This window comes from Haemaphysalis longicornis, unplaced genomic scaffold (assembly GCF_048455015.1).
Source record: "Haemaphysalis longicornis isolate Haplotype H1 unplaced genomic scaffold, Haemaphysalis longicornis Haplotype H1 scaffold_9, whole genome shotgun sequence".
NCBI classification, from domain to species: domain Eukaryota; kingdom Metazoa; phylum Arthropoda; class Arachnida; order Ixodida; family Ixodidae; genus Haemaphysalis; species Haemaphysalis longicornis.
This window is the reverse complement of record NW_027526460.1, coordinates 25,269,932-25,281,704: the sequence shown is the minus strand read 5'-3', so window position 1 is coordinate 25,281,704 and position 11,773 is coordinate 25,269,932. Positions and strand designations below refer to the sequence as shown.

The 11,773-nt window shown below is 43.8% G+C and overlaps 1 long non-coding RNA gene across 2 annotated transcripts; it reads left to right on the top strand.

The window, feature by feature from the left end:
• Window positions 1-876: 876 nt before the first annotated feature.
• LOC144152826 (uncharacterized) lies at window positions 877-5,112 on the top strand. Of its 2 annotated transcripts, XR_013319233.1 has the most exons (4): window positions 877-895; window positions 1,194-1,312; window positions 2,673-3,324; window positions 4,977-5,112. It is a non-coding gene; the product is annotated as an uncharacterized LOC144152826 (long non-coding RNA). The 2 variants fall into 2 exon arrangements; XR_013319232.1 differs by lacking the exon at window positions 877-895 and having other exon boundaries at window positions 1,175-1,312.
• The last annotated feature ends 6,661 nt before the right edge of the window (window positions 5,113-11,773 follow it).

Below are 11,773 nucleotides of genomic sequence, written 5' to 3'. Positions count from 1 at the left end.
TTTCTAACGGAACAGGCAATTTTCAACAATATACTCTTCATAAAAGGCAAGCTGTCACTTTCCGGTTTCCGAACAACCCTATTTTGTGTAGAGGATAGATCAGGGGCTTGCAAACAAACAAATGGATCATAAATTCGTACACGAATTCTCATTACGGAATTAAAGAAAAGTATATTTGGAATAAGCGAAAAGAGGGCTGCCACAGTGCGTCACAATGCTGTGGATAGTGAAAATGTGTCAATAAAATGCTTGTTCCGTCATAAATTCCGTTCGTTTGGTTTAACAATTTCAAATTTTCTGGTTAGCCCATCCAACTACCGAGCAGGATGCTAGATGCACCATGGTAAATCTAGCCTCTGTAAATCTAAACCATGGTAAATCTAACCTGTTCCCCTCGTGTGTCACCATGTGCACCTGCTCTTCTTTTCAATATTTTCGTTTAGTTAGCAGTATAAAAACGCAGCCACCTTCCTTTCACGCCCTTACTTCCCTAGAAGTGGCGTTCACCGTGGCTGGTTTGCGTCTGTTCTTCCCACGCGTTGCTTCCGCGGGGTATTTTGTCACCGTCCGCGAAGGACGATCAAAAACGCCTCCGGATTCTTCGACTCATAATGCGAATAGAAATTTTGCCGCAAACGCGAGGAAAGTTGCCTGCGAAGGACAATAAGCATTGTACATTGCCATAACCTGACGCCCGTCAGCTCGCTCACGGGTGCATCGTGGAACCCCGGAACAATAGCCGAAACGCCATGAGGCAAGAATCCCACCACTTGCGTCTGCGGGAGAAGTAAGTGCGATTTTATTATTTCCAAGCAATATCCATCCGCCTTGGCTGTTCCATTTGCAGTAAAGTGGTCTCTCCTGAAAAGACAATTTTTTATCCTTCTTGCACCACGTAAGCACACTCTCGCCACCATCCCGCTTCTTCCGCAAAAGCTTTGAGATCAAGCTGCTCTTCTTTACGTGTTCTTCTTTGGTTTCACACAAAGAAAACTGGTAAAGCTGATCTACATTGTTCTGAACAAATGTTTCTCGGCATTCTTTTTTTTTTCTTGCTACTTTCCTTGATTTATTTATTTTTTCCTTTCTTCTTTCTCTTTTTACTCGTCCGTTTTTTTCTTTATTTTTCATTAGTTTATTGCTTCTTCTTTGCCTTTTGCGGTATGATAATTCTTGCCCCGTTATAATAATAGACATGTGCATATATGCACCATACGCCGTCAACACTTGTGCGGATTGTCGGAGTAAGGACGGCCAGCACTGCGCGGTACAGCAATGAAGCCCTTCTTCACAGTGGCTCTACTGAGTGCCGGTGAGCGTTTGTGGTTTAACTCTTTGTAGTGTATGCAATCTTTTCTAATATAGAATAAGCTTCGAAGGAACCTCACTACGGCCCGATTAGCAGGTTAATTATTCTGCGCGGTCGATGGAGTCCCAAGCATGTCAGCGTATTTCTTATGGCTCGGAATAATTTAGACGGTAGAGCTTTGAACAGCGTCGTTCAATGTATAAAGTTGTACGAAGCCGCTTCAACCCAAAGCTTCACTCGGTGCGTCATTGTTTGTATCTCAGTCTAGTCTAGTTTGTAGAATGTAAAGACTTGATTTCTGCATGCAATGCTTTGTTTCAAAGAAGCTGTGTGCGCCTTTGCTCGGAGCGTTTCTTGTTTAGCCGTCCAATCCCTCTTGAAAATGCAACTATATTAAGCTTTTCATCATTACAAAGGGACAAGAAAAACCCGGAATGAAGTGCAAACTCTTTAAGCAGTCCAGCTGCGGTGGTAGCAGGCATCCCGTCATGTCCTGTGGATATACCAGGGGAACCGATGTCGTGGCTTTCTCGCTTACCTAAATAGGCAAAATAGTTACAGATCAAAATTCGGCTTGTTGAAGTGATGCCATCGTGCAAGGCATTATCGTTACGTCTAAGTCTAAACCGGCAAATAAAAAGGGTGGGGCGCTTTGCAGCCTAACAGCTGTCGTGGATTTGCGCAGGTCAAGGTAACAGCTGCAACCATCAGCTCTTTTTCTTTGATTGCAGACTAATTTTTCGGTATTGCTCCGTATCTAATTCTGAACCAGTTTTAACTCTACCGCATTTTATATACATCTAATGCTTCCATTAATGTCAAGTTGCTTCCCTAAACGCCCGCTGTTAAGCCTTTCTGATTCCGTTGAATGAAAAGGTGGGGCATTTGTTTTTCTTTAGTATTTGCTGCTACACTGGCCATGACCCACCCTTTCACGAGGTAAGTGGGATTAAAAGGAGGCGTGTACACCTACCTGATCGCATTTACTGTGGTGAGTCATATATCTTCCATGGAGAATTTAGATTACAAGATGTTTTTGTACTCCCAGAGAGAATTGATTCAGGAGTAGGTTTTCTTCTTTTCCTTTAAAAGGAGCGGGGGGCAGCGAAGAGAGCTGTGTGACAATAGGGGTGGTTCTTTGCTACGACTGTTTCTAACATATCAGTGTTTTTCTGGGCCTAGTTATTTTTAGGGCTATTTGAATGGTAGGTCACTTTTACCGTCCACGTCAGGTCTGACAAATCGGTCAGTGAATCTATCGATGATGAATTATCGGCAAAAAGTGCCTCAACCAGCGCGCAATTATATTGTTCGCAGATCACGCCATATCTCAAAATAGGATAATTTATTGTCCATGTTTCAGCTTCCTTGATGAACTCGGTGAGCCTCGGATCACAGGCAGGTGGCTCTAGCGGTGCTGGTATTTTGTCGACTCCCGATACTCATGAAGGAAGCTCTGGTGGCGGCTCAACGGGAAGCAACGGCCAGACGGGCTCTGATGGCACCTGGACCTCCTCATCTATCGGTGGCTCGAGTTCCTCAAACGTCGGCCAAGGTATAGGAAGCGGTGGAAGTTTCGGCTCCGGAAAAATTCATCATGGTCTCTTCAATGGCCTAGGCGGAAATTATTTAGGGAGCTACTGGGGAGCCAACTACGGAGGACTCCCCTGGGGATATCCTGGAAATTATCTTGGAAGTTATCCCGGAAGCTACGCGGGATTCCACCCAGGCTTCGGCGGACACAGTATTGGCGTACGTCCGCATGTAACAGCTAACCCATACGGCTTCTGGCTTGTCCACCAGCCTTCTGGCAGCTGGGGCTACGGCTACGGACCGAGTGCTGTTGGCTACACCCATGGTTTCGGAACATGGGGCGGCCACCACACCTCTGGATACGGAGTTCCGGGCGTACACCACGGAGCGTTTGGTCACCCTTGGAGCCACGGTGGTCATGGATATGGGGCCAGTCAAGTGCGCGTGGGCAGTAGCAGTGCACAAGGCCAAAAAGCTGTAGGGTAAGAAATATCTTGCCTTGTATTTTAATTTTCCCATTTTTACAATACGCTTTTAGATTACAAAATAAGAGCTAAGACCACCGCATATAGAACGAGAGACGGTAAATGGTAATTGAAATGCCCCCACTCTATATTCACGATTTCGCCATATATTAGCAAGGTTGGTATGACTGTCAAGATTTTCCCTTCATTTGATATAATGAAATCATAATACTAATTACGTCTTAAAACGTAAGTTTTGTGTTCGTTCCGGCATTTGTCAAAGCTTGTCTGCTTTTTCGGTGCTGGTGTCCTTAACACTTTGTTGCCCATTTGTTCCGTGTTCAAATCCAAGCGCGCTGCTAGGCTGACCCCCATTTATAAGCAAGTCCCCCCTGCCCCCTCTCTTTCTGTCTCTCTCAATTCCTGCGACGCAGCTAAGGTCTGGGAAGGTTCTTCTAGACCACAAAAACCGTAACGCAAACTGTGGTGTCGGAAAAATAAGCTTGCGTAAATGTAACTGCCGTATTAAGTTGTTTAGATGGGTACCGACGCTAATTTTTGGTGTTAATATTTTTACAAAGCTCGCTACCATTACTCAACAGAATACCCCGGCTGAAATATGAGAAACTGGCGACGCGTGGACCATACTCCAGTTGGATCTTATTGATTGCACCGATGGAACAGCACGCGGAGTTGTGGGCAGCAAATGGACATCGGCGTGACTTCACGCCGTGGTAGGGAAAAGAAGTGACATGGCCGTGTGCCTTCAACGCTCGTCAAAAACTCGTGACGTCACTTCCCACGCGCGGCCCTGCGAGCGGCGACTGGCCGCTGTCGCTTTCACGAACTGATGCATATAACCAGAGCTGCAGGCCTAACCGCTGCCCAAAAAAGCACTCTTGCCAAAAATAAAGTTCCACACGCGGCAGATGAGCCAACATCTGAGATTACATCCCAGAATCTCAACAGAAGTCACCATCAGGACTTTACTGAAAGCGGTCATCAAATCTCCGCTGCAATGGTAGGCCTAAATGCCTTCAGGCGGCTCAGCAGCCCAGCTTTGGTGGTGGGGTGGTCGAAACAACGCTTCCACCGGCCTCCGCAGTGTTTCCAAGTCCGCACAAAACGGTGATGTCATACCGTGGTTCTGTCATACGCTGACTCCGGGCTGGAAGCATGTGAAAGGGAAATGAACGCTTTTCAGACCGTTCAATGTAATTAATTATCGCTCGCTCAAGTAGCTAAATAGCTGTTTCGGGTTCGCCAATCCATTAAGCATCAACAAAAGCAAAATAAAGAAACATAACCTAATTTTTTTCTGTCCGTACTCCTTTACGACTGAATAGAACAACACGTACATCGGCCATGATCAGTGAAATGAAAGACAAAAAATGCATTTTTTTAGGAGACAGCGCTGCAGTTTTCAAAGCGTAGCTTATATATGTCGATACGTTTTCGAAAAATGTGTGCTAGCAACATGATTTTTTAATGAACGAAACTTACTGCGGGGTACCTCCTGCCCAGGTAGCGGCCTAAGCCGGCAAAGAGTTAACGAGTAACAGGCTGCACCAGAAACAGTGCACATATGTGCGAGTATAAGAACTTACGTAACTAAGCTCCCATGGCACTTCTCTGAACAGATTGAAATTGATGGTGTAATTTTTTTTCAGTGGTTACCCGGGATGCTGAGTAGCTGCCACCAACTGACCACAAAAAAGTATTTCAAAGGCTGAAGCAACAGTTTGGCCGCTCCTTCCGATGATCACGACACAGTCAAAATAATAAAACTTATATTCGATATAAAAATGACGACGCCTCGTTTTTTTTTTAAGTCAACACGCGCAGTCTTCAGGTCACATAGAGAACTGATTAGGTACCATACAGCAATTCTGCTTCCCGTAACCCTGTGTGTTTCCCATGGAGAAAGGAATGTATTACCTCAGTCGTACAATTTCTCATATCGTATTAGTTACTGACACGCCTAAAAAAGAAACCAGTAACTATACGCTCGTATGTATATTATCTATTTCATCTGTGAAAGCAAGCAGACCTGTCAGCAACCAATCCTTCGGGAAGATTCATTGCGTTTTAAATACTAAACTAAATTACAGGAAATTGAATGACCGTATGCAGGAAACTATAGAGGCAGCTAGGCGGACAACTTGAAGGAGAGTAGACTCGAGCCTTGTAACAAAAGAAAACATAATCGTTGTTTTTTTTCCTCTCCTCTCTATCATCTTCTGTTTCCGCCACATTCTGAATGTCGCTATATTCCTGTATGCAGGTAAGCAGGTAAGCAGGTAAGCAGGTAAGCAGGTAAGGCTGGATATAACGAAGTTGACAAAAATTCCCAATTTTTCGTTACATTTAGGTTTCGAGTTTAGTCTCGTGGAAATGAAGCAGAAACGAAACCAATATGCTGCACATAAGTGGTGGTAAACTCCGCCTTAAATGATTCATTTCGAAGTGAAAAACTGCCTCATTTGCGTCTGTTGCTTTCGCATGAATTTAAGTCACTACTCGGCAATACAAACAAGCAAGGTCACTTACCACCGTATGCAAAAGCCTTGCCTTAGTATCACTTTCGCCTTTTGGCACTCATCAGTGGCCTAATTTAACCTGTTTCAAGGACCAAACGTATTCTGAAACTGCATCTTTTTGCCAACTTGATGCTTTTTGCCCCCGTCAAAATTGTTGAGGGAGTGCTAGGTTGGATACTGTACCGGGCGGCGATGTTCTTCCTTCTCGCCGGTGGAGACGGCATTTAAAATTGCGGGCTTGTCTTGAAAAGTCAAAACTTTTCGTTTTCTGGGAGCAGAACTCATCACCGACGAACCGACACCACAGATGGCAGTGGAGACGCGCGACTGCATGACGACAGGCAGGCCCAGCACATAACCGACACTGCACTCACACGTGGTGGAAACGCACGGTACTTTATGGTGCGGGCGAAGTTGGCTAAGTTAGTGAGTTTCACCGGCCCAGTTTTCAGAAAAAGTGCCAAAAACAATGGCTCACCAGAGTAGGAAATCCATTGCATCAAAGTTAACCATCGCAGCGCCTTCGTTACACAGAGGTCGCCAATACATGGGTTTCAATGGGGCTGGAAATGGAAATTGAAAAACTTCGTTCCATCCAGGAATTCATTACATAGAGGTTTGTTACATCCAGGTTTAACTGTCCTCTTCTTTTTTTGTTTTTGAAAGGGCTGATTTTATTCAGTTCGGCGCTCCAATCTTTCTTCATGCGGGGGCCGCACACCATACCCATTAAATCGCTGCTGTATTGTGCACGGCTACAACCACTAGCTGCATCATCAATGACGGTTCTGTTCTAACAAGAAATTTGCTGCGTAACGATATTGTACGAAGATGCCAAGAGTTGGCTGCCTGCGGCATCGTGGGAGTACAGCCCGCGGCTAAACAGCACATGCCGTCAAAACTGAACAGGTTCAAAACGGCTGCACAGTCGGCAAAACGCTTGTCTATAACGCCTCTGGTTTCCCGGCGCACAGAACGCACAAGACTGCCCAGAAGTTATTAAAAGTGGTGGGTGTGACAGCGCAATCTAGGAAAGATGGTCTTGCGGCAGAAAGAATGAAAACCGCTGTGATCCCGTATATGCACCGTTTATCACATGGCTTGAAGAATGTTGCCGGACGTTGCGGGGTTAGAGTACTTTTTTCTGCTCCGTATAAACTTGCCAAGCTATGTGAAATGGTGGAAAGGAAGTTATCAGGACAGAAGTCTGATAGCTGTTGCCATTTTAAGCATACTTAGCCATTGGTCCTGTGCAACACGAGAATTGTGTACTCATTGTCATTATCATGCGATGACGTATATATTGGCCAGTCAGGCACGTGTATCAATGTTCGACTCATGGAGCACCGGAGGTCCCTCAAGAACACCTCTCATGCACGTATTAGTCGGCATTCTGCGACCCTTACAGATGAGGACCAATTGGAATGTTGTCCACTTTTTGAGAACACCAGCGTGTTGTGGCGGCACAATCACTAATTGACACATGAGATAATTGAAGCTTCCTATATTGGCGGTATTAATTGAGAAGTTTAGCTGTCAATTTATTCGCTTGGCAACACTGGAAACGGCGATGGACATGGCCGAAACGCCGCGGGCATGGCGCATGTTAGGCCATTGCGCCAGCACGCCGAAGAAAAAAAAAAACACCGGCGTGCGTTGTCTGCTCCGTTTCAACCCGATTCTCAACGGTGTTGTCAACAAAGATGTTATTAATCGCACTAACATTGGAGTCGAGGCATTGCTTTGCATTCTGTGGCGTAGAGCTTAGACTTTCCAACCCATATCATGTCCTTAGCACGGACAAGTACCGCAATCCCGCGGAGCCCGACGTAACCAGTGACGGCGCACTCACATGGTTGCCTGCAAGCGTGCCTCGCCAGTGAATGCAAGCTATGAGAAAGAGCGATGAAAAGTGTGTCAGCCACGCGTCGGTTGCAATACATGAAAATGAATTTCTGTTCTTATCAAATGAATTAACTTAGGCGTTTTGTGGGTTGATTGTTGAATACCTACATTGTAATTTCGTGTTTATTGAATCGTAATCCTTTAACTTTTGTGCTTATCAAACTGCACTTTAGAGGCGTTGAACTGGGCACGTGTTCATTCTGAGTATATATTTGTGTTTATGCGTAGTAAAGTCATTTGCGAGTTAGCGCCGTCGTGTGTGTCTTCTCTGCTGTCGTCCCGTTTCAAGCGGTACTTAACGATGTCTATAACACGGCCTTTTGTACTTCCGGTTTTCTGCGGCGTTGGCTTAAAATAATTTAGAAAAAAATCAGTGCACATTCAAATGTCCACGCCAAACACTTCAGTCCCCAACACTTCTTTGAAGAGTGTCAGTCAACACTTTCTAGATATAGCCAGCTGAAGTAAAAACCGCTGCAAACCTAAACTTTTTTACAGCCTTTTCTGCCGCAAAAGGTGTAAGAATCTTGTCCCAAGGCCCACTCTCTTTAAAAAGGTGTTTTGGCTAAAAAAGGGTGTAAGAATGAAAAAATTAAAGCCGTTCCAATAAACGTGAAAGCTGCCCGAAGTGCAGAGCAATGATTCGCCATAACGCGCTGCGGCGCCGTTTATCCGCTTACTGCTACCACCCATCCCTGTCTTTGCCTCCCACTATCTACCTTCTCTTGATGAAATGAACGGAGATTTGTCCCATGCAATTAAAATTTCTCACCTCCGTAGTGATCGTGCGCTCCCTCCTGAAACAGCGCGAGCGGGATCTCGCGCGCGCCGGCACCTTGCTGCGAAGCTTAGAACGCGTCGTTCTTGGCGGCCACTTTTTTCGCTTACTAACGGGTGTTTCTTACTAAATGGACGTGGGGCTCCTCGTTATACACGCAGTTTTCTTTGCCCTAAACAACGGGGAGATGTATGACAAGCGCCAGTGGTTCAGGACTTTCGAATGGTTATGACTTCCTTCTTTTCCCCTTTAGGGGTAACCTGAATAAATAAATAAATAAATAAATAAATAAATAAATAAATAAATAAATAAATAAATAAATAAATAAATAAATAAATAAATAAATAAATAAATAAATAAATGACTTCCTTCTTTATTAAACGGGCTCATTCACAGAGACCCTTCCCGAACCACGGAGGTATAACGGGTAAATTAAATACATTGAAATTAGGTGTTCGGGTTTAAAATGAAAAAACAAAACAAATGTTAAAAACTAATTGCGCAAGACAATTACACACAAGACGAGTCACTAAAGAACACAGATAAATGCAAAAGACGTAAAGGTTATTATCGCGTTATTTGCCGCTGATTTTGTGTTTGCGTGTGTGTGAAATTGTCACAAAATATTTGAGGGATTAGTATTGTTGAATATTACCGTTAGTTAGTATTGTCATTTCTTCTATTTCTAATGTTTCTGCATGTTTAATTAGCTCCGGTTTCCTTCTTGCGAGAATATTCTATGGACATTAAAAGTTGTTCTCTGTGTTCTTTTGTCATGGGGCAGTCCTGTAAATAGTGGTCGAAACTGTTTGCTGGTAGGTTACATTTACATATGCTGTTATTTTAATGGCAAACCTATGAAAATAAAACGGAAATCTACCGTGGCCAGTGATAAACTGTGACTTATAATAGTTGGTGAGAAAGTTGGCCGGAATTTCGTAAATATTTTTCATCCATTGGAATGATTAGCCTTCATTTCCTTCTTGTTTCACCTCATCATTCAAATATTTTCTCAGGTGAATATTGAGCCGTTTTTTTTTTGATAAATTGTAGAGAAATAGGGCAGTCTATTTTGTCACCAGATTTTGCTGCTTTCTTAGCCATTTCAATCGCTACTTCGTTACTGGCATTGCCACTGTGAACTTTAATGTAAGTAACGTTATTTTGACCTGGGATCCTATTTTTTTAGCATTTCTTCAATTCTAAGTATATTCGGGTTCCGATTATTTGGATTGCTAATTGCTTTTAAGGTTGATAGGCTATCAGTATAGGACTGTACGTTACCTTCATTGAAGCTAGTTTGGAGTTATTCAATTGCATTTAAAATCGCGATTCCTTCTTCCTCAAAGTTATTGCTGTACTCCGGAAGTTTGTAATGTTTGGTTTCTAATATTTTGCCGGATTTACCGAGAATTATAAAAGCTGCTAGTTTGTCACTTTTATCTTGCGAGCCATCTGTAAATACTGCCAAGTCTGTCTGCGACATTGGTTGAGTAAGATAGGTAAAAGATTTGTTATCTGCTGGATGCAGCTGCCATACATCTACTTTATTGCTCATTTGGTCTCGTGTAAAAGCGCTGTTTTTTAGGAGAACATTATTCCAGCAAACAGTACGTTAAATGTTTCGACTTCTTTTTCGATCGTTGACATTAGTGAGATATCAGCTATGATGTAAAGGCCGGATTGGATACTGTTTTAAACTCTTTGGTAATTTTAATGAGGCTTGTTCTTTAAGTACTCCTTAGGGGTCTTTCTCAGTACGACCTGTTTCTTATGCAAGGAGGTTTATTGGTAGCGAAGCGCAGTCACCGGAATGAGATTGATTGATTTGTAGGGTTTAACGCGCCGACGCAACGCAGGCGATGAGGCGCGCCGTAGTGGAGGGCTCCGGATTGATTTTGACCACCTGGGGATCTTTATCGTGCGCCGAAATCTCGCACACACGGGCGTTTTTGCTTTTCGCCTCCATCAGAAAAGCGGCCGCCGCGGCCGGGAATCGAACCCGCGACCTCGTGCTCAGCAGCGCAACGCCTTAGCCACTGAGCCACCGCGGCGGGTCACCGGAATGAGCAAACCAGGCTCTGTCGGAGAGACCAGTCTTCGCTTCCTCCGTTTCGCGCCCACTGCTGGCGATGATTCGTGACAACAGGCGATTACAATGATGAATGAGAGGCCATACAGGCTGGTTGGCCATGGTTGCACTAATTTCTCTTTACAATTATACCAAATCGGAGTGGCATAAAGCACGATCCTTTCTATAGCTCTGATATAAATTGTTTTAAGTGTTTGCTGGTAAGCCCCCAGTTGTATGCTGTAAATGTTCCGGGGCTGTTTTTTAATTGGTTTACTTTTTCCTTTACGAAGTTCATATGAGGGATAAAACTGAGCTTTCTGTCCATATACACGACTGATATTTTACATTCTTTGCAGAATTTGAGATATAAACCATTTGGTTTTTCGGAGCCTCTGTGTTACGCCGTTACGATAAGCCTTTGGGCTCTACTTGGGTCCGTTATCTCGCTGCGACGCCTGATTCCGGCAGCCGCGTGACAGTGACCTACGACGAGATGGCGATCCCCTAAAGGGCTCCACACCTAAACAGCGTGTGCTTGTATGTATGTATGTATGTATGTATGTATGTATGTATGTATGTATGTATGTATGTATGTATGTATGTACGTATGTACGTATGTACGTATGTATGTATGTATGTATGTATGTATGTATGTATGTATGTATGTATGTATGTATGTATGTGTAAAAGCAAAAACGCCCGTGTGTACGAGATTTCGGCGCACGTTAAAGATCCCCAGGTGGTCAAAATTAATCCGGAGCCCTCCACTACGGCGCGCCTCATCGCCTGCTTTGCGTCGGCGCGTTAAACCCCTACAATCAATCAATATATGTATGTATGTATGTATGTATGTATGTATGTATGTATGTATGTATGTATGTATGTATGTATGTATGTATGTATGTATGTATGTATGTATGTATGTACGTATGTATGTATGTATGTATGTGTGTATGTATGTATGTATGCATGTATGTATGTATGTATGTATGTATGTGTGTGTATGTATGTATGTGTGCGTATGTATGTATGCATGTATGTATGCATGTATGTATGCATGTATGTATGTATGCATGCATGCATGCATGCATGCATGCATGCATGTATGTATGTATGTATGTATGTATGTATGTATGTATGTATGTATGTATGCAATCATATATGCATGCA